Below are 19,736 nucleotides of genomic sequence, written 5' to 3' on the forward strand. Positions count from 1 at the left end.
ATCTTACTTAATGATTAATGATGACATTTCTATCCCCTCTTCCCTGCTCTGAAACACAATGAAGGCAGTTATACGGGGCAGTTTTTAGCCACAGCAGCCAGACTGAGTAAGGATAGGAGAGATAATAGGGATCTCTTGGAATCACAAATTAAGGAATTGGAAGAGGTGCATCATCGCACAGGCTCGGTCCTAACCAGGCGCCTACTCACCACTGGGTGAAAGCAACTGAAGGCCCTGGATTATGGCTGGGCTGAGTATGCCCTCTTATGCACTAAACAACGCTACTATGAAGGAGGGAATAAAACAGGGAAGCCTTTGGCACATCAGCTAGGCTCCCAGATAAATGTACTCCGCATTACAGAGATCAAAGGCTCTCAAGGGTATATCCTTCAAACAGATAGTGCCATTGCTGCTGAATTTGAGAAATTTTACACCACCCTCTACTCATCAGACTCCTTAGACCCAGTGGCAGCTGAGGCATATGTGAGCAACGCACCAGTGGCCTCTCTCCCGGCTTCAGAAGCAACTAGGCTAGATGCGGATATCAACCCAGGACGAAGTCTTGAGAGCTATACAGGAGCTCACCTCAGGGAATCCACCAGGGAATAATGCTTTTCAAATGATTTCTACAAAGGCTTTGCCTCCAGTCCCACTCCACTGCTTACCCATCTTTTTAATTCATGTAGCGCCACAGGGTCTTAAGCTCCTACCATGTCTATGGCGGAGTTGGTTTTGATACCTAAGCCGGGGAAGGACCTGTTAAATTGTGCTTCATACCACCTCATATCCCTACTGAACGATGATCTGAAAATATTCACTAGCATCCTTGCCGCTCGTCTGGTCCCTTATATGCACTATCTGGTGGACCCAGACCAATCTGGCTTCATACCGGAGCACAGTGTAGCGATAGGACATGGCAAATGCGCCACCTCTTGTAGCTCTTGGATAAGATCCAATGCACCTGTCAGCTCACCCTGCTCCTGGTGGTGGATGCCAAGAAGGCCTTCGATAGGGTCCACTGGCCATATCTGCAACAGGTACTGTCTAGATTTGGTATAGGCGAGCGGTTCTTGAGGTGGGTGGACTGTATTTACAGTAGCCCAGAGGCGCGCATCAAAGTGAACGGGATTGGCTCTCGGCCCTTCCGGATCATGAAGTGCACATTATCACCTCTATTGTTCGCTCTTTATATGATGCCCTTTCTGTAAAGAATCCGCCAGCACCCCACAATAATGGGGATTCGGACGGGAGAAAGGGAACACAAAATCTCGCTCTTCGCGGACAACTTGGTGCTCTTCCTCACGCAGCCATTTGCCTCCCTACCTCCTCTCCTACAGGAATTAGAAGAATTTAGCCAAGTCTCCGGCTTCAAAATTAACATCCAAAAAACACAATCCCTCAGCCTAACTATCTCCAAAGCTGACCAATGTCAACTGGCGGCGTAGCTCCCATTTATATGGTCCTCGGAGGAGTTTCCTATCTAGGGCTACAGATATTCCCCATGGTCGAAAAGACAGCCCAAGATGTAATGGTTGAGTGGGCTAGCCACCATCAAAATCACCTTAGTGCCCCATATCCTATATGTGATGCAGACTCTCCCACTGCAGCCCCCATCGCTGCTGTTGACCAAATTGCAACTTCTTATCTGGGAATTTATCTGGGGAGGGAAGAGAGCTTGCATGGCACGCCACCAAACACACCTGAAGCAGGAAGATGGAGGGCTGGGTGTTCAACACCAGGATCGCTACTTTCAAGCTGCACAGCTGGGCTATATTATCGAATGGTACAGGCCTGCTTCGGAGAAGTACTGGTGCTTTAGTGATCATGCAATCATGGGCATGCATATCTGGAAGGTACCGTCGCTCCCTAAACAACACCGTCCACCCAGAGTTTATGTCTCTTCAGTCTTGAGGGTCACCCTCAATGCATGGGACAGGGTGCAGGAGCCCTGAGGCCTCTCAACCCCCACATCACTACTGGCCCCCTTCATAGTAAACCCAGAGTTCCCCCCGGCCAGAGACGGGAATAGTTATATCAAATGGAAGGAGGCCAACTGCAAAAGAATTGGCAACCTCTTCGACGAAGGGAGTAATGGAATTCTCTCAACTTGTCTCTGACTTTGGAGTTCCCAGAGATGTGCAGTGGCAATATCTTGCCCTGCGACACTGGGTGACTCAAGCACAGGTGCGCCTCCATGCCAGCCGCCCACTAACAAAGTTTGAAAAATGGTACATAACCCGAAGCTCGAACCAGTGCCTGCTTTCAGAGATATACACCTTTCTGCTTACGCCTAAACATAGCACTAAGTCCCCCACGCAGCGCAGATGGGAGTCCGAACTTGAACATGAGTTCTCCCCCAAAAAATGGCATGACATAATCCATAGGGCCAGAGCCTTATCCTGTAGCACTGCTGGGAAGGAAATGTTCCTCAAAATGGCGCATTATTGGTACTTTACCACGGCAAGAGTCGCACGGTGGGAGCATGGAGGGGACAACCTTTGCTGGCGTCGCTGTAGACAGATAGGCACTCTCACACACATTTTATGACAACACCAGAAGATACAAGCCTATTGGGACTCAATAATGCTGGACATTGACACCATCTATCACACAGAAATTCCCAGATTTCCAAGCTATATAATATTGGGTCTCCCTAACGCACTGACCTACCCCCTCAAATTGTGTCGAGGGAGAGCAATCACTCTAGCAAGGGGCACCGCCAAACAGGTGCTGCTTTCTAAATGGGGAACAGATGGGATCCCAGTCAGACTGGAGTGGTTACATAGACGGTGGGAAGTGATGGACATGGAGAAGATTACAGCAAGTCTTACATGCACATTCCCCCACTTCGACAAAACCTGGGGCACTACCATAGAATTTTTATCCACGGAATTCACAGAACTCACTTGTCCGAGATATCTTCGGGTTCTTCGACTCACCAAAACATGCTCTTCCACAGAGGATCATACCCACACAAGATAATTTGACTTCCCTGAGAGCACAGGTTCACATCACTGGAATAAAGTTCACTTTTAGCTACCCAGTCTCTCGTCTTCTCCTCACTGGCGTAACGAAAAGTGAGGGGGCCTCCCTGCACGGTACTTAGGGGGGCCCCCTCTGGGCTCAATCAGGAGCTCTCCTGGCCAGAGTTCAGTGCCGAGGGGGCCCCTTGGAGCTAGGGCCCACCCCCCGCACCGCGTGGGCTGCGGGGGCCTGTGTTACGCCCCTGCTTCTCCTTATTTGCCTCCTCATTCTATCTTCTTCGACCCCACCTAAGAATTACTAGAATTTTCATATCCTCCCCCACCTTCCAGTGAATGTAGATGCCAGCTAATGTTACTTTTGCAATCTCAAAATAAAAAAATGTAAACCATAAATAGAGTCTCATGAGTGAGACTCATACACTAGCGCATGCTCTCACAGGCTCGACCCAAAAAAGAAGAACCATCCCAATTGCACAGGGCGAATACGGTCTGTGCACCAGGGTCATTATATTTTTTTCATCAATAAACCCCCAGAAGGGCAGTAGAGTTGTTTTGTAGCACATTGCTGTTGAGTAGGTTAGGCACAACTTGTGATACTAGATCTGATTCACAAAGGAATTTGCATACTTAACTTTCTTGCAGGTGTGCAAGTTGCTTTATGAGAGTAAACATGGTATTCACAAAATGTTAAATTACATCTAGAAAGGGAATTACTCTCCCATAGTAGTTAACTAGTATAGTGTCATTGTAAATCGGCTCACATAGGCGGAATATGGATATTTCAGGACGGGGATGCCTATCTCATAAGGAGGACGTCCAGAAATTGTGAATTTTTGGTGTTCTATACATTGGGCAGCCACATTCCCACTCTGCAGAGGGAAGAAGTTTACTTCAAGGGTAGGAATGGGTATGAAATGGGGAAGGATTTTCTCCATGGGGAAAATATATTCCTGTGAGGTAAACAAGTATAAATGCACTTTTTCAGTGTATTTTGGCATGTGTATCTGTACACAGGTTAAATGTATGCATATGTAAATGTCTACACATTTGAGTGCTCGCGAAAAGCTGCAACATTCACAACTTCCCAGGATTACTCTAGGAATTATCTGTGAATTTCTGGTGTGCCCTGTGATTGTGATCTAGGTGGTATGTAATTTCTGCCTATGGAAATAAATACAAAAACAACAGTTGATGGACAGAATGCAGAACAATGTCATTCATTCACCCTATTACAGAGATCTGGGCCTAAATCCATTGTTTTTTGCCCACTACGCCACCCTAGTTTGGACCCAACCATATGCAAATCAGTCTTGACCCTGTGCCTCATGGGAACAGTCCAGACCGAACTGCCAGGCCAGGTCCTCCCTGAACTGGAAACAAGCATCCTAGGACCCCCTTCCTGAGCAAGGACAGGGATCCCCAACGTATGATTACATAGGTACATATACAGGAAGACCCCTCAATAACTGGCAACAGAACTGTCGACAATGCAGGCAGTAGGACAGTCAAGGCGCAATTCCTGCCCTGCCCCCCCCCCCCCGACAGGTGCGATGTCTCCTCCCCCAACTCAATCTCCAGGTCATAGTACCGTAACCAGGCAGTTCATATTTTATGACATTTTCGAGAACATCCCCTCGCTATATATGTTGTTTTCTCTGCTACCGTATACAAATTCAAACAGTTCCTCTATTCCTGTATGGTAGGGATTTGGGAAACACCTCAGTCACGAGCTATGTCTCTTTTAGCAACTACCAATCCCAAATTGACCAAGAGAAGCTTATATCGTGGAAGATCCACTTCCGTGTTGATCCCCAATAGCAGTTGTTCCCAAACTTTATTTATTTATTTATTTATTTGGAGAGTTTTATATAGCGCTAGCTAGACCCTGAGGTATCAGAGCGCTTTACATGAGGAATCGTAGCATTACAAGTTACAAATTACATCCGTTACCAGAGCATAGTGAAACATAAACAAAACAACAATGTTACAGTAATTCGTCGAAGGGTGGGGGAGGAAGGAGACAGGGCGGGGAGACGGGGAGAATAGTGCCCAATGCCCGGCTGGGTAGGTGACGGCCGAGGTGGTGAGCCAGGGCAAATCTCCTATATCGCTGTCTAGCAGCTCCACCGGGCATCGGCCATGTAGCCCGTGGCTCCCTTGACCTAATTGGCAGTTGGCTGTGGCTCCCTGCCATTTTTTTACCGGTGGGCGGGTCGGGGAGATGTAAGCAAGACCTCAGGAATACTTCCTGTTGGCTTCCTTAAATTAATTGGAATGCAATAAAGGTGTTAGGGATAAAAAGGATAGCAGCTGCTAGCTAGCTATTCACAAACTACCAGCAGACCATTAGTCAATCTCAGAGGTGTTGTAAGCACATCAAGTAGTAAGCGAAGAGCATCACATTTCAAATTTTGGAACACTGGACAGATGATTTTTCACCTTTTCTTTAAATTAAAGGTGATGAGAAGCATATTGGCAAGACCTGGGGTGCACATCTACAGCTCTTTATTCATTTCAAAAGTAAACACAAAAAATATTATTTTATAGATGCACATTAGGGAGGGCGAGATACAGGATGCACTCAAAGATTGCGGTGGTTCACGTATTTGGTGGGTTGACTTGACATCGTGGCCCACCCAGAGCCCACTCTCCCACCTTATGCCATTGGCATTTCACCTTTTATTATGGAGTTTGTGCACTGTCCTTCTGTCTTTCCTCCGTTTTTTACCCTCAGCTCAATAGCCCCCTTTCACTCTCCCGTGTCCTCTGTGTCATTCGTCCACTCTTTCTTGCACTTTTTCTGTCGTTTCCCCCTCATTTCAAGCTCCCTCTTCACTCTCCTTCTGTCTTTCCTCCGTGTTTTACCCTCATCTATCTCCCCCTTTCACTCTCCTTTGTCCTGTGTCTTTCATCCACTCTTTCTTGCACTTTTTCTGTCTTTCCTCCGTTTTTTACCCTCAGCTCAATAGCCCCCTTTCACTCTCCCGTGTCCTCTGTGTCATTCGTCCACTCTTTCTTGCACTTTTTCTGTCGTTTCCCCCTCATTTCAAGCTCCCTCTTCACTCTCCTTCTGTCTTTCCTCCGTGTTTTACCCTCATCTATCTCCCCCTTTCACTCTGCTTTGTCCTGTGTCTTTCATCCACTCTTTCTTGCACTTTTTCTGTAGTTTCCCCCTCATTTCAAGCTCTCCCCTTCACACTCCTTCCGTGTCTTTCCTCCATTTTTTACCCTCATGTCAATCTCCCCCTTTCACTCTCCTGTGTCCTCTGTGTCATTCCTCCACTCTTTCTTGCACTTTTTCTGCCGTTCCCCCCTCATTTCAAGCTCCCGCTTCATTCACCTTCGGTGTCTTTCCTCCGTTTTTTACCCTCATGTCAATCTCCTCCTTTCACTCTCCTGTGTCCTCTGTGTCTTTCCTCCACTCTTTCTTGCACTTTTTCTGTCGATTCCCCCTCATTTCAAGCTCCCCTCTTCACTCTCCTTCTGTGTCTTTCCACCGTTTTTCACTCGTTTTTTACCCTCATCTCAATCTCCCCCTTTCACTCTCCTGGGTCTTCTGTGTCTTTCCTCCACTCTTTCTTGCACTTTTTCTGTTGTTTCCCCCTCATTTCAATCTCCCCCTTCTGTCTTTCCTCCGTTTTTTACCCTCATCTCAATCTCCCCCTTTCACTCTCCTGTGTCCTCTGTGTCTTTCCTCTACTCTTTCTTGCACTTTTTCTGTCGTTTCCCCCTCAGTTCAAGCTCCCCCTTCACTCTCCTTCTGTCTTTCCTTTGTTTTTTACCCTCACCTCAATCTCCCCCTTTCACTCTTCTGTGTCCTCTGTATCATTCCTCCTTTCTTTCTTGCACTTTTTCTGTCGTTCTCCCCTCATTTCAAGCTCCCTCCTTCACACTCATTCTGTCTTTACCTATATCTCTGCTATATATCGTTTTCTCTAGTATCTTTCTTGCATATATCTCTTTTTATTTTGGGACGTATCCCATATACACGCAGTACAATATTTCATTTGCACACCTGACAATATGACTTTTACCGGTCTACATACAACATTGAAGGCCCTTCGAATAAAACAGAATTATATAATCCTTCTTCTGCTCAGATGAGATGTGTCGACTTCAATAATAGCAGCGAGGCGATTCATAATGTTTTTGACACCCGATTGATTCCGGTCTCCCCATGTAAGAAAAGAAAGAAAATGGGGCTTGGCTTGTTAGAAATAAAGCCTGTGCATGGCGTTTGTGTGTTTATTCATGCATGAGTGTGTGATCATGTGTGTGTTTGTTTTTATAGCTCACTATTACTCTGGTGTTCTGGCGCTCTGCACTTCTGACATCGCTGCACAGGGGGCCTAACACGGCCAGACGCTATCTTTCCCACATCGTGTGCAGCGCCCCTGGCTACTGATAACGGCGCACCAGGGTGCCGCGGCACACAGTTTGGGACCACTGCCCAATAGTATCGAGCGAGGTTCTACCTCCAGGTGAGCCCCCAATATAGTATTCAATTCCCGCACCACTGTGGACCAATACATTTGTATCTGAGTACACTCCCAGAGTGTGTGTATGAATGTTCCCAGCTCTGCATGACATCGAAGGCCCTCCGGGTTCTCTGCTCTGCCAATCGCATGCAGCCCTGTGCTATCAAAGTAAACCCTATGAAGGATTTTGTACTGTACAAGGTGCAGGCGCAGCCTGATTGCCACTTCACTGGGGTGCATAAGGGCCGCCTCCCAATCAATGCCTTCCCGTCCCATCTATGGAAACCTCTCAGTTTCCTAATTTTCTTCAATCGTGTCCCTGCCCATAGTGGAGGCTGCCTAGTGGGTTTCTTGTGCCATTGCATGTGTTTCTCTGCGCGTTTCCATGCTTCTACCGTCCGTTGCGTGGCTGGTACCCGGCCCACCATATAGGTAATGTAGATATGTACGAACTTGGAATTGTAGTCGCTCCAACTGGTAAGCGGGATAATCATCCGGAGCGTGGCCCCATTCATTGACTATAATATGATGTGCTGCCCAATAATGGGCCCTAATATCCGGTAGGGCCAGGCCCCCGTTATATCGATTCTATTGCAGCGTTTGCAACGCTATACGTGGGTGGGCCCCATCCCAAAGGAGGGTACGGAGTTCCCCATCGAGGGATGCAAATATGGCATCTGGCATTTTGCAGTACATATTCTGTAAAATGTATAACAACTGCGGAAGAGTGATCATTTTGTACATTGCCGCCCACCTCATGATCGTCAGAGGTAGTCTCCTCCATCTCTTAACGTCTTCTTGAAAGTTGGAAAAAATACCTAGAATATTGTGTTGTAAGCAAGATGGAGTATGAGTAGTGATATACAATCCCAGATATTGGAACCCATCCGCAGACAGCTCGGATAGGACTGAGGTGTCCCCACCCCTGTCACTGGGTACAAGGTGGATTTATTCCAGTTAATCTTATACCCCGCATGACGACCATAATCTTCAAAGAGTCGTAGAAGTTTAGGAAGAGTTTCAGCTGGGTCCGTCACATATAGCATATTATCATCCGCATACAACGATATGCGTTCCTCTGCAAGGTGGCTGGAGTCGTCAAGAAATCCCCCTAAGCCCGGGGTAGATTGAACTATACATGCCAGGGGCTCCAAAATAAGTGCAAATAGTAAGGGCGATAGAGGACAACCCTGCCTGGCACTGCGTTGGATAGCCCAGTTGGAAGATAGTACCCCATTAACTCGCCATCCAGCTTTGGGTGCATTATATAAGAGAACTAGCCACTCCCTGAACACGGGGCAGAAACCAAATTTCTTCAAAACACACCACATAAAGGGCCAGTGAATGGTGTCAAATGCCTTCTCAGCATCTAAAGAAAGGAGTAGATGTGGAGCCTCGCGGCCTTAAATCGTGTTCCCCCAGTTAGCCACGCATCGCAGATTAAAGCGGGTAGCTCGCCCAGGCATGAATCCAGACTGGTCACCGTGGACGAGGGGGCCAATGACCATCAGGAGGCGCGTCGCAAGTACTGTGGCCAGAATTTTAGTTTCGACATTAAGCAAGGATATGGGACAGTAGGATCCACACTCCTCCGAAAGTTTCCCAGGCTTATGGATAACCACCACAGTGGCCGTCCGAAGATCTGGAGGCAAGCACCCTTGTTCCTTGGAGTCCAGGTACATCTGTAATAAGTGCAGGGCTAATATACTACTGTTTTGTTTAAAAAATTCCCCCGGAAGTCCATTCGGACCAGGGGTCTTACCGGATTTTAGCCGACCAATTGCCTCAGTAATTTCTTTAAGAGTGAGGTCTTCCGCGAGTCTGTCTCTATCTGTTTGGTGGAGAAGTTTGGCTCAATGGTTAGAGCGGCAGACCCTGATGCAGAGGTCTAGCCCGGGACCAGGGTTCAATTCCCTGACTCGGCAGGTCTTGGGCTCAAAATTCCACGGACCTGATAATTCTCGCCTCGATACCTATTCCAATCATGGAGTCCCACTCTGCAACTCTGGGCAATAGCTTGCTTAATCTCCACAACGCTAAGGATGCCTGGCCTCCACCTTGGGGGTGCCCAGGAGTGGACACCACACAGGGAAAGCCAGGATGGGTTCCACAGCGGTATTCGTACAAGCGCCTTGAGACCCTTGCGGGTGAGTAGTGCGCTATACAAGTATCAATTTATTTTATATTATTTGGGACAGCAATGGCAATTGGATTGCGTCTAAATATTGAGTGATATGGTCTATGCTCACCTGCATTTTGGCTGTATAAGGGTCTTTATAGTACTTAGTAAATGCCCCTGCAATATCCGTTGGTGTAGTATACACCTGTTGGTGATCCCTAATAGCACGTACCGACCTTGCCTCAAGCTCCTTTCCGCCCAAAGATGCAAGTAGTTTCCCCACCCTATCTCCCGTTTCATAGAGCTGGTGTACGACAGCCAGCTGTTGCGATCCAACTGCGTTGGTTGTCAACGAATGGTACTCCTGTCTGGTCATTTCTAGCTGGGCCAGCGCATGGGCGTCTGGATTATCAATAAGTTTACTTTCTAACTGCAGCAGATTGGCCAGCTCTTGGATTTCCCTTTTCTTTTTATGGGCCACAATATTCTGTGCTCTGTCTCTGAGTACCGCCTTGTAGGCCTCCCATAGGGTAACCGCCGATTGGACTGAACCATTATTCTGTTTAAAGTACAGTTCCGATTCTACTTGTAATTCATCCGCCACCTTTTTATCTTTTAGGACCCAGGAGCTTAGTCGCCAGTTTTTTAACTGGCGGACCGCTTTCCTTCCTGTTGTCAGCAAGAGTGGGGGGTGATCCGAAATGTCCCAGGGCAAATATTCTATGGTGTCCATCGCAGTGACCTCCCCCGCTGGTGCAAAGAGATCTTCCAGTCTCGAGAATAACTTATGTACCCCTGAAAAATAAGAGTAAGCCTGGAGATTCAGTTGGTGTCATCACCACAAATCAGTCAACCCCAGTGCATTTTGGAATTGTGCCAGTGCTGTGGGGTTATGGTGTCCTAACCGTGGTTGTGTACGGTCTATCATTGGTTTGATAATGTCGTTAAAATCTCCCCCCAGGATGTGTGTACCAGGCCCAGATAGCAGGAGAAGCCATGTGAGCTTATCTAGCGTGCGTTGTTGCAATCGTAGAGAAGCATATACATTTGTCATAAAAAATTGCTTGTGTCTCCAGGTGCCCTGCTCCGCCACATAGGTCCCATCTGAGTCTATTCACCTGTGGGCAACATGAAATGGGGGGGACTTTTTGACAAGAATCGCAACCCCTCTGCAGCCCTTTAGTGAAACCTGGGTGACCCAGAACGGTGTAGTGCCCTCTGGCCGAAAAGAGAACACTCGACCCCATCTGATGTGTCTCTTGCAGAAGTACAAGGTGCATGTCGTTTAATATAGGCTGAAACCAGACCTCGCTTATTTTTGTTGCCTAAGCCATTAACATTCCACTTAAGGACCGTGAAGCGTTCTTCAGTCATCATGGCCTCTCAGTAAAGTTAAACGGTCCCTCTTCCACTCATAAGGAGTGCCCCTTCCCATTCCATCTCTCCCTGGTGCCACACTCAAGAAATAAAACAGATCCAACAAAAACCTCAAAACCCCCAGCTCGAGCAGTAGCCATGTCCCACAATGGTCATGTAATAGCGGCTCATCCTCCTCTCTACACTCTTCAGGTACCCGCACCATCCCCCAATTCGTCAACATGACAACTCTAGCACAGGTTTTCTACTAGAGGTCTGTCACCCACCTCCCCCCCACCCCCCTAAAACGAACTAGAGCAAAGGAAATACAAGCAGTGCTCACAATATACTTCCCCTCGTTAGGCCGCTTTCTCACAGAGTCCTGATGGTCTCAGGGTGGTACTATCGTCCATCAATGTTCAAAAACGAAAAATAGCATCTCTCTGGGCCCCTCCCCACACTCTGCAGGCACCCCCACCACTCCAAAACTTGCCAACAGGACAACACTGGAGCAGGTAGATCACCCAGAGGTCTGTAGCCCCCCTCCCCAAATCACTCAACTAAATAATACTACAGAAACCGTGACCACCCTGAACCTCTTCAGAAGCGGTCGCTCCCCTAGCTGCTCCCAAGCTGGTATCGTATCGCCATACTGCCAGACTGAAATTTGCATTTTAAAAGTACTGCCCTTTGCTCGCATTGACCCCTGCATTTGTACCGGGTTGTAACTGCATCGTAGCGCGATATTAGACGCTGAGCGGCGCACTCACTAATTGCCATTGATTTTGTCTGTGCATTGCTGCCTTTAACTGTGTTAATTATTTTGCTGCCTATTGCGATCTGTACCGGTGACGCTTCCCTCTCTGTCCAAATATTGTTATCCCAGCCTCGTCCTGTTTGGCTTTAGGATCGCTGCCATTTTGTTGATTGTTGTTAACTCCCAGCACCGCCTCTCCACCCCGCTCCCGCCTCCCAGCTGACCACCCCCTCGCCCCACCCCCCTCCACTCTCCATTTATGACAGATGGACCTACGCGCAGCGTCCACGCACTGCGGCCGTGCCGAACGTGCGCCAAAGGTAAGCCAGTCTACGCCCGTCCGCGCCTGGACCGCGCCCAGCGCCTGACCCCCTAGTCCCCGCTACACCCATCCCCCCCGCATTACATACGACGCCTCCTACCTCTTTGCACTCAACCCCGGCCGACTCCCTAACTGCGCCCAAGCAGCACCAGGACACACCCATGGACCCGTCAGCTGCCTCTCCTGCAAATTCACCTGCATCAAGACCCACACCAAACCAACAAACACCAAACAGAAATCCAACACCAACCAACTCAAATGCATACTTCTCAACACCCGCTCGGTTCACAAACACGCCATCGACCTTTGGAATCTACTCGACACCATTTCTCCGGACATCGCCTTCCTAACAGAAACCTGGATGAACGCCTCTTCAGCTCCAGACATCACCATAGCCATCCCGGACGGCTACAAGATCATCCGTAAGGACCGCACCTTTCAAACAGGAGGAGGCATTGTCATCGTCCACAAGAACACATCCGCGTCTCAACCAGCTCAGAAGACAATCTCGCTGTCGCCGAACACCTCCACTTCCAGATCCACACCGACCCCAAGACCACACTCAGAGGCACCCTCCTCTACAGACCACCAGGACCCCGTACAAAATTCAGCGAAGACATCACTGACTTCATCACCCCACACGCCCTACACTTGGAAGAATACATTCTACTGGGAGACCTCAATTTCCATCTGGAAAAGAGTAACGACAGGAACACTACCACCCTTCTGGACAATGTCGCCAATCTCGGACTCAAACAACTTGTTAACACCCCCACACACTATGCAGGACACAGATTCGACCCTATCTTCACTTCCAGCAAGCATATCTCCTTCACTCACACCACACCCCTCCACTGGACGGACCACAGTTGCATCCACTTCATCTACAATAAGACCACGATCCACAACCACCCTCAACCAACTCTGTGACGAAATTGGAACAAAATCACCATAGACCAGATCTCCACATCACTTCTTCAAAAACCCCCTGCCTATTCAACGAACCCTAACCAAACCGCCATCAACCTCACACAATAGTTAACCCAAACCGCTGACAAACCAGCACCCCTGAAAAATCATCAAATCAAGCAAGGAAGCAAGAACGCCCCCTGGTTCAACGATAACCTTAAGAAATCAAAGAAGCTCTGTCGTTCACTTGAGAAAACCTGGAAAAAAGACCCAAACACCATCACCCAAGCCGCCTTCAAAAACACCACCCGCAAACACCACCAACTAATCCGGACAGCCAAGAAATCAACACTCAAAGACCGACTAGACAACAACGCCCACAACAGCAAGGAACTTTTCAACATCATCAAAGAATTCACCAACCCCACCGCCAGCTCTAACGACATCACCCCCTCTCAAGTCCTCTGCGACTCCCTCGCCTCATTCTTCCATGACAAAATCGCCGACATTCATAACAGCTTTAACAACCAACCCGAAAACCAGTCCACCCCACTCACCTCCGAACCTGCACCTCCTCCGAACAACCTTTTCGACTGGAACCCAATCACCACAGAGGACACCATCCACCTGATGAACTCCATCCACTCAGGATCCCCTACAGACCCATGCCCCCATCACATCTTCAACAAAGCAGACTCCATTATCGCACCCCATCTCCGAGACGTCATCAACTGCTCCCTCAACTCCCCCACATTCCCAGAAAGCTGGAAACACGCCGAGCTCAGCGCCCTTCTGAAGAAACCCACAGCTGACCCCACCGAACTCAAAAACTACCGCCCCATCTCGCTCCTCCCATTCCCTGCCAAAGTCATTGAGAAAGCCATCAACAATCAGCTCGCCGCCTTCCTCGAAACCAACAAATCACTCGACTCCTCACAGTCTGGCTTCCGAGCCAAACACAGCACCGAGACCGCCCTCATCGCAGCAACAGACGACATTCGAACACTACTGGACAATGGAGACACAGTCGCCCTCATCCTCCTTTACCTCTCCGCAGCCTTCGATACAGTCTGCCACAGCACCCTGATACAACGCCTCAGAAACATCGGAATTCAAGGAAAAGCATTGGACTGGATCATCTCGTTCCTCGCTGGAAGAACTCAAAGAGTCCGCCTCCCCCCTTTTAAGTCAGAGGCCACCGAAGTCATCTGCGGCGTCCCGCAAGGATCATCACTCAGCCCCACCCTCTTCAACGTCTACATGAGCCACCTCGCAACCATCGCACGTCAACACAACCTCAACATCATCTCCTACGCTGATGACACTCAGCTGATCCTATCACTCACAAAAGACCCAACCACCGCCAAAACCAACCTACATGAAGGGATGAAAGAAGTAGCTGAGTGGATGAAGCACAGCCGTCTGAAGCTGAACTCGGACAAAACGGAAGTCCTCATCTTAGGTTCATCCCCTTCCGCCTGGGATGACTCTTGGTGGCCAACGGCCTTAGGAAAAGCCCCCATACCGACGGACCACGCACAGAACCTGGGCATCATCCTGGACTCCTCACTATCGATGACCAGACAAGTCAATGCCGTCTCATCATCATGCTTCAACATCCTACGCATGCTCAAAAAAGCATTTCGCTGGATCCCCACCGAAACAAGAAAAACAGTCACCCACGCACTGGTTACAAGCCGTCTGGACTACGGAAACACCCTGTACGCCGGTACCACCGCAAAACTGCAGAAAAAACTCCAACGCATCCAAAATGCTGCAGCCAGACTCATACTTGACATCCCTCGCACAGACCACATCTCCGTTCACCTGAAAGACCTTCACTGGCTCCCCGTCAACAAAAGAATAACGTTCCGTCTCCTCACCCACGCACACAAAGCCCTATACGAACTCGGACCTGATTGTCTCAACACGCGCCTTTCCTTCTACACCCCCACCCGCCAGCTGCGTTCGTCCAACCAAGCCCTCGCCGCTGTTCCGCGCATCCACAAAGCCACCATGGGGGGAAGATCCTTCTCCTACTTAGCGGCCAAAACCTGGAATTCCCTTCCCATCCACCTCCGCCTCACTCAAAACCACCTAGCCTTCAGAAAACAGCTTAAAACCTGGATATTCGATAAGTAATCCTCCCCCCCCTTCCCCAAGCGCCTTGAGACCCTCTGGGTATGTAGTGCGCTATATAAATTCTGACTTGACTTGACTTGACAGAAAAATCCAACCCACTGTATACTTTCCTTACGTGCAGCAAAAAGGTCCAAATGTCCTTTATATCGCCGGGGCAATACAGCAATACAGCATCTCGTCGGAGGGCGTCTGGCCCCAGTGTTTCATTCCTCCTCGCCATTGTTCAGGGGGCGTAATGAACGGGGATCTCCATTCGAGGGGTCCGCCCCCGAAGCCTCCAGATGGTGTATAGTTTCCAGGAGAGGATGTGCTGCTTCCGAAGTCCGGGAATCAAAGTTTTCCGAGTGGTCAGAGTCTCCATGGACACTGAATCTCAAAGAAGTACGAGAGGCACATTCCAGAGCTGTGTCATCGTCCGAGTCCGACACGCTGGCTTTGCGGATCCCCGACCTCAGGGACCTTCCCGGTGTGTTCTCAACTGGTGTCAGGTGCTTAATCCTTCGCATCCGCCACTGCGCCGAAGGCCTCGCCCAGCCTGTGTCCAGTTGCTGAGGAGCGGACAGGGAAGCAGGAGAGGGCGTTGCCCGGTGCAGCCGGGGCTGTTCCTCAATCCAGGACCATGCGTCCTCCGGCGTCTGGAAAAAATGCGTGCGGTCTTGGAAGATAAGTTTAAGTTTGGCCAGGAACATCAGCATATATTGGATCCCGAGGGCACGAGGTTTCACTTAAATGGGATCGAAGGTGCGCCGCTGCTTCTGGAACTCCAGCAAGTAATCCGGGACACCATCACTTTCGTATTCTCGTACTTGATCTCACCTTTTTTCCGCAGCTCAGTATCAGAGCCCTATCTTGAAAGTTCAAGAATCGAGCTATCAGCGGCCGGGGGGGGGGGGGGGGGTGCCTGTATATAACAAAGCAGGAGGAGAATTGCACCGCTGGTAGGGCGTCCTTAAGAAAAGTCATGAGGTCATGAGGAAGTGACCTGGGTCCGTACGCTCTGCATTTTCCGGAAAACTCACATAGCTCAGGTTGTTCCTCTGGGCCCTATTTTCGGCATCATCAACTTTCCAGGCAACCTCCTTCACTGCGGCCTGAAGGTCTTTCACATTTTTACCTGTGGTCCGCGAACTATCTTCAAGCTCAGAAACACGTTCGACTTCAGTTACTCGCTCGGAGACTTTGCGCAAGTCTTGTCGGAGGAAAGAGACCTCCGTCTGTACCTCTGCCAATTTTCCTCCAGACTCTCCCGAGAGGCGCAGGTCGCGTGTAGGATCTCTTCTGTGTCCGGATAGAGCAGGGCCCCCTTCTGCCCCAGCAGGCGTGGGAAGAACCTTTGTGTACCGGCCCATCTTGCCCTGTCTGGGCGTCTTGGGGTCTTTATACTTCGTCATCGTGTCCGAACCGTGTGCACTCCAGCGCCTGCACCCCGTAGGTGTGATCACTAAAAAAACGTGGACAACAGGAGAGAAATGGGGGTCTCCGCTCAGCCGCGTACAAGTGTCAGGACCACGATGTTGCAGTAGGTGCCGGTCAGGTCACCCTCCTACCTCCAGCACAACAGGCAACCCAAAAAGGAAGGAAGACTGCAGGACCTCGCAAGTGAGGAATCCCTAGCGAGCTGGGCCACCGATGCCTCCCTGTCTCATACTGTTCAACACGGAGGTCAAGAGAGCAAGTCAACACTCACCCAGGACCCCATGCGTCGAAAGGCTGCCCAGGGACACCTCTCCGGTCTGCGATCCAGGGAGCCCTCAGTTCAGCTCACCAGATGCTGTGACCTTGGGCTAGTTCCAACGGGCAATGGGGGAACACTGGCCTCTACGGTGAAGTCGAACTGCAGGCAAAGGTCCCCATAAATCTGGAAGTTCATCTAGAGGGGCTCCCATCCGCCGATGTCAGGAGGCAGCATGGGCAGTCTGGGAGGGCAGGGGGCTCTATTATGCACCATAACTGTCTGGCCTCTACAGCAAGTCTCCACCCCCTCGCCAAAGTTCAATGAGGGTGCCCCAGTCCTCTGAGCGTGCCTCCACGTAGACAGGGCCAAGCGAAATGTAAAGTTTCTAGTTCCTGGTGCCCCAGGCGGTATGCGCTGATCAAGATTGCATCACTCATCGCTGATGCCCTCAGGGTCTCGTGCCGGCACACCGGGATGCAGGCGATGCTTCGCAGACACCCGGGTCCGCACTTGCCGGTTATTTCAGCAGCCCTCTGTATCACCAGGCCGCACAGCACTGTCCACTGGGGGCGCCCTTCGCATAGCTGCCAAGGTTTCAGATGGCTATGTGTGACATTTTCAGAATGTCAGTGGAATTATGAGTCACATTTCAACGACTAGGAGTGACACCTTTGCCCTCGCAAAATCCAGCAATGAAGACGAGGGAAACATATAATGAATTAAATTAGAGCAACAAGAAAATTGTAAAACTGCTGCAAAGCACCAGAAAGGCATTAGGCCTCAGGTTGAGGGACAGAGAAGTCTCAGGCATAGCCAGCAGCTAGGGCACTGTAGTGGTATAATTTTACTAACGAGTCTCTCTCAACACTTACACAGGTGTTTTGAAGTTATTCAAGGAATGGCAGGTTCAACTTGAGGCCGCCTAGCACGAATTAGTGAATATACAGAATGAAAGTTCTACTCCACGTTCCATCCACATGCTGCGATAACTAAGTACTTTTGATGCACTTCAACTCCAGTTTTAGTTAGACATTTGTGTACGACACGTATACGTCCTGCCACCAAAAGCCTCACAAACACGGGCACCACCTTCAAGAGACACCCACCCGCCTCCCCTGAGCGCCGGATTTAATTGCCTAGCATGACTAAAGTAAAGTACAATTGGAGGTTGTTGGCTGGCCCACAGCGAAGGGAAAACTAATTGCAGGAGACTGCAGCATGCACAACAGATATTTGGGGCATGGCAGCCGAGTCAAGCCAGTGGGCAATTATATGGAAGATCAAGTGTTGTGATTGGTAGAAGTCAAGTGAGTGTTTATGCGGCACAGAGAAATCATTGTACATTAGCTGAGCAGGCCTGAGAAAGGTGTCATGCCGTGCACGTTGTGTGTGCGTGTGCAAGTTTCACTGACTATGTGCAAGTTTGTGTGTGGATGCGAGTGCGAAGTGTTATTTGACTTGAACTCGGAGGAGGTCGGAATGCAAAGCCGGGGGCACAGATCATTTTGACATTTATTGCCAACCAGTACTCTATTTACGCCCCTCTCTAACTTCAGGGCTAGAAACTGCACACTTACGTGAGAGCAGCTGCATTACGAATGTATGACGTTACAACGAATTCCGTTGCAACGCATGCCTTTACCACGCATGCGTTACAACGGAATTCGTTTACCACTCATAACATTTTCCTCGATTGGTGGCGTGGTGACGTCATACGTCGTTAAGAGAAAGCGGAAGGTTTTTTCCGATTTCTCTTAAACGACGTGACTTCAGGTGAGTTTTTTTGTGGGGGGGAGACCCCCCCAAGCCCCCCTTTTTTTTACTTTTTTCCTTTACCACATATACCTTTACTACAAACCTCGTAGTAAAGGTATGCGTGGTAAAGGCTTTCGTGGTAACCACGCATGCGTTGTACTGCATGCGTGGTTAACGATTTCGTGGAAACGGCTTCGTTGTAATGGCCGTTTCCCCTGCATTACAGGCTATTCCGTCCGCCTAGCTCGCCTCTCGCTGTTGTGACCGGCCGCCCGGCCCGTATCAGGCTAGCTCGGGCCGGCTGGCTCAGCTGCACAGTCCTGGTGCTCTGGTGTTGCGAACAAAACAGTCGGGCCGTCGTAATCTGCCCGGGTGTTCAAAGTGACTCACTCTGCCGCCCTCCGGGGGCCGCGGTGAGACAGACTGGGTCGGGCGCGCATGTTGCAGCGGGCGCGGGATTCATTACCGCGCCGGCTGTGACCTCACCAAGACCAGCCTGCCTGGAGCCATTTCAGAGTTCAGCTGCTGCCTGTCCATGAACTCACGAAAGTGAAAGTATGCCGCGCTAGCGCGTGGCAATTCACTACAGACTGTTGTTACATTGTAGTAAGCGGTGAACTCAGAACTCAACCCCCAAGAAGTCTCCCATGCAGCACGGGCTGCCTGCCTATGCCAATGTCACTACTGCTTTATAATAGCAGCGCTTGATAGGCACAGGTCCTTTTATGCGTGACTTCGCATTTCAGTGCGGTGATGCGGACCACCGCACTGAAATGCGTTAACATCACGCCTGATGCGTGATACTTGACAGGGCTGCCTTCGCTCCCCGGCCTCCGCCTCCACGAGCACCTTGGATCCCCACAGCCTCGGCCTTCAAAAGCACCGTGTCCGTCGGGGGGCGGCAGGCAGTACGAAGCTCAGGAGTTGCCCACCTCTGATCCCACAATCGTCAGCCGCCCTTCTGGGACCCACTGCAGCCCGCCGGGCGAAAGCTCCATCTCGGTGGCTCAGAACCACCCTCTGTCTGTCCCGGCCACCATCTTGGGAGCTGCACGTAGGCTGTTGCGCAGACAAAAGCTCCGGATTCCGCTGCGGAGGTGCCACTAAACTGCAGATCAGGCACACCTCTGCCCGCTCGACCTCTTCATGCACAGGTACATGGGTCTTGTGGTGGGGAGGAACAGGATTCTCACAGGATTAAAGTCGGAGCCAGCGGAGCTCGCTAAGAACGCGGCTAAA

The 19,736-nt window shown here is 50.0% G+C and overlaps 1 protein-coding gene across 1 annotated transcript in view; it reads left to right on the plus strand.

The window, feature by feature from the left end:
• The window catches only part of KLHL2 (kelch like family member 2), a 513,313-nt gene that overhangs the window by 477,120 nt on the left and 16,457 nt on the right, over positions 1-19,736 (plus strand). The window lies entirely within an intron of this gene.

The sequence above is a fragment of the Lissotriton helveticus genome, chromosome 2_1 (genome assembly GCF_964261635.1).
Source record: "Lissotriton helveticus chromosome 2_1, aLisHel1.1, whole genome shotgun sequence".
NCBI classification, from domain to species: domain Eukaryota; kingdom Metazoa; phylum Chordata; class Amphibia; order Caudata; family Salamandridae; genus Lissotriton; species Lissotriton helveticus.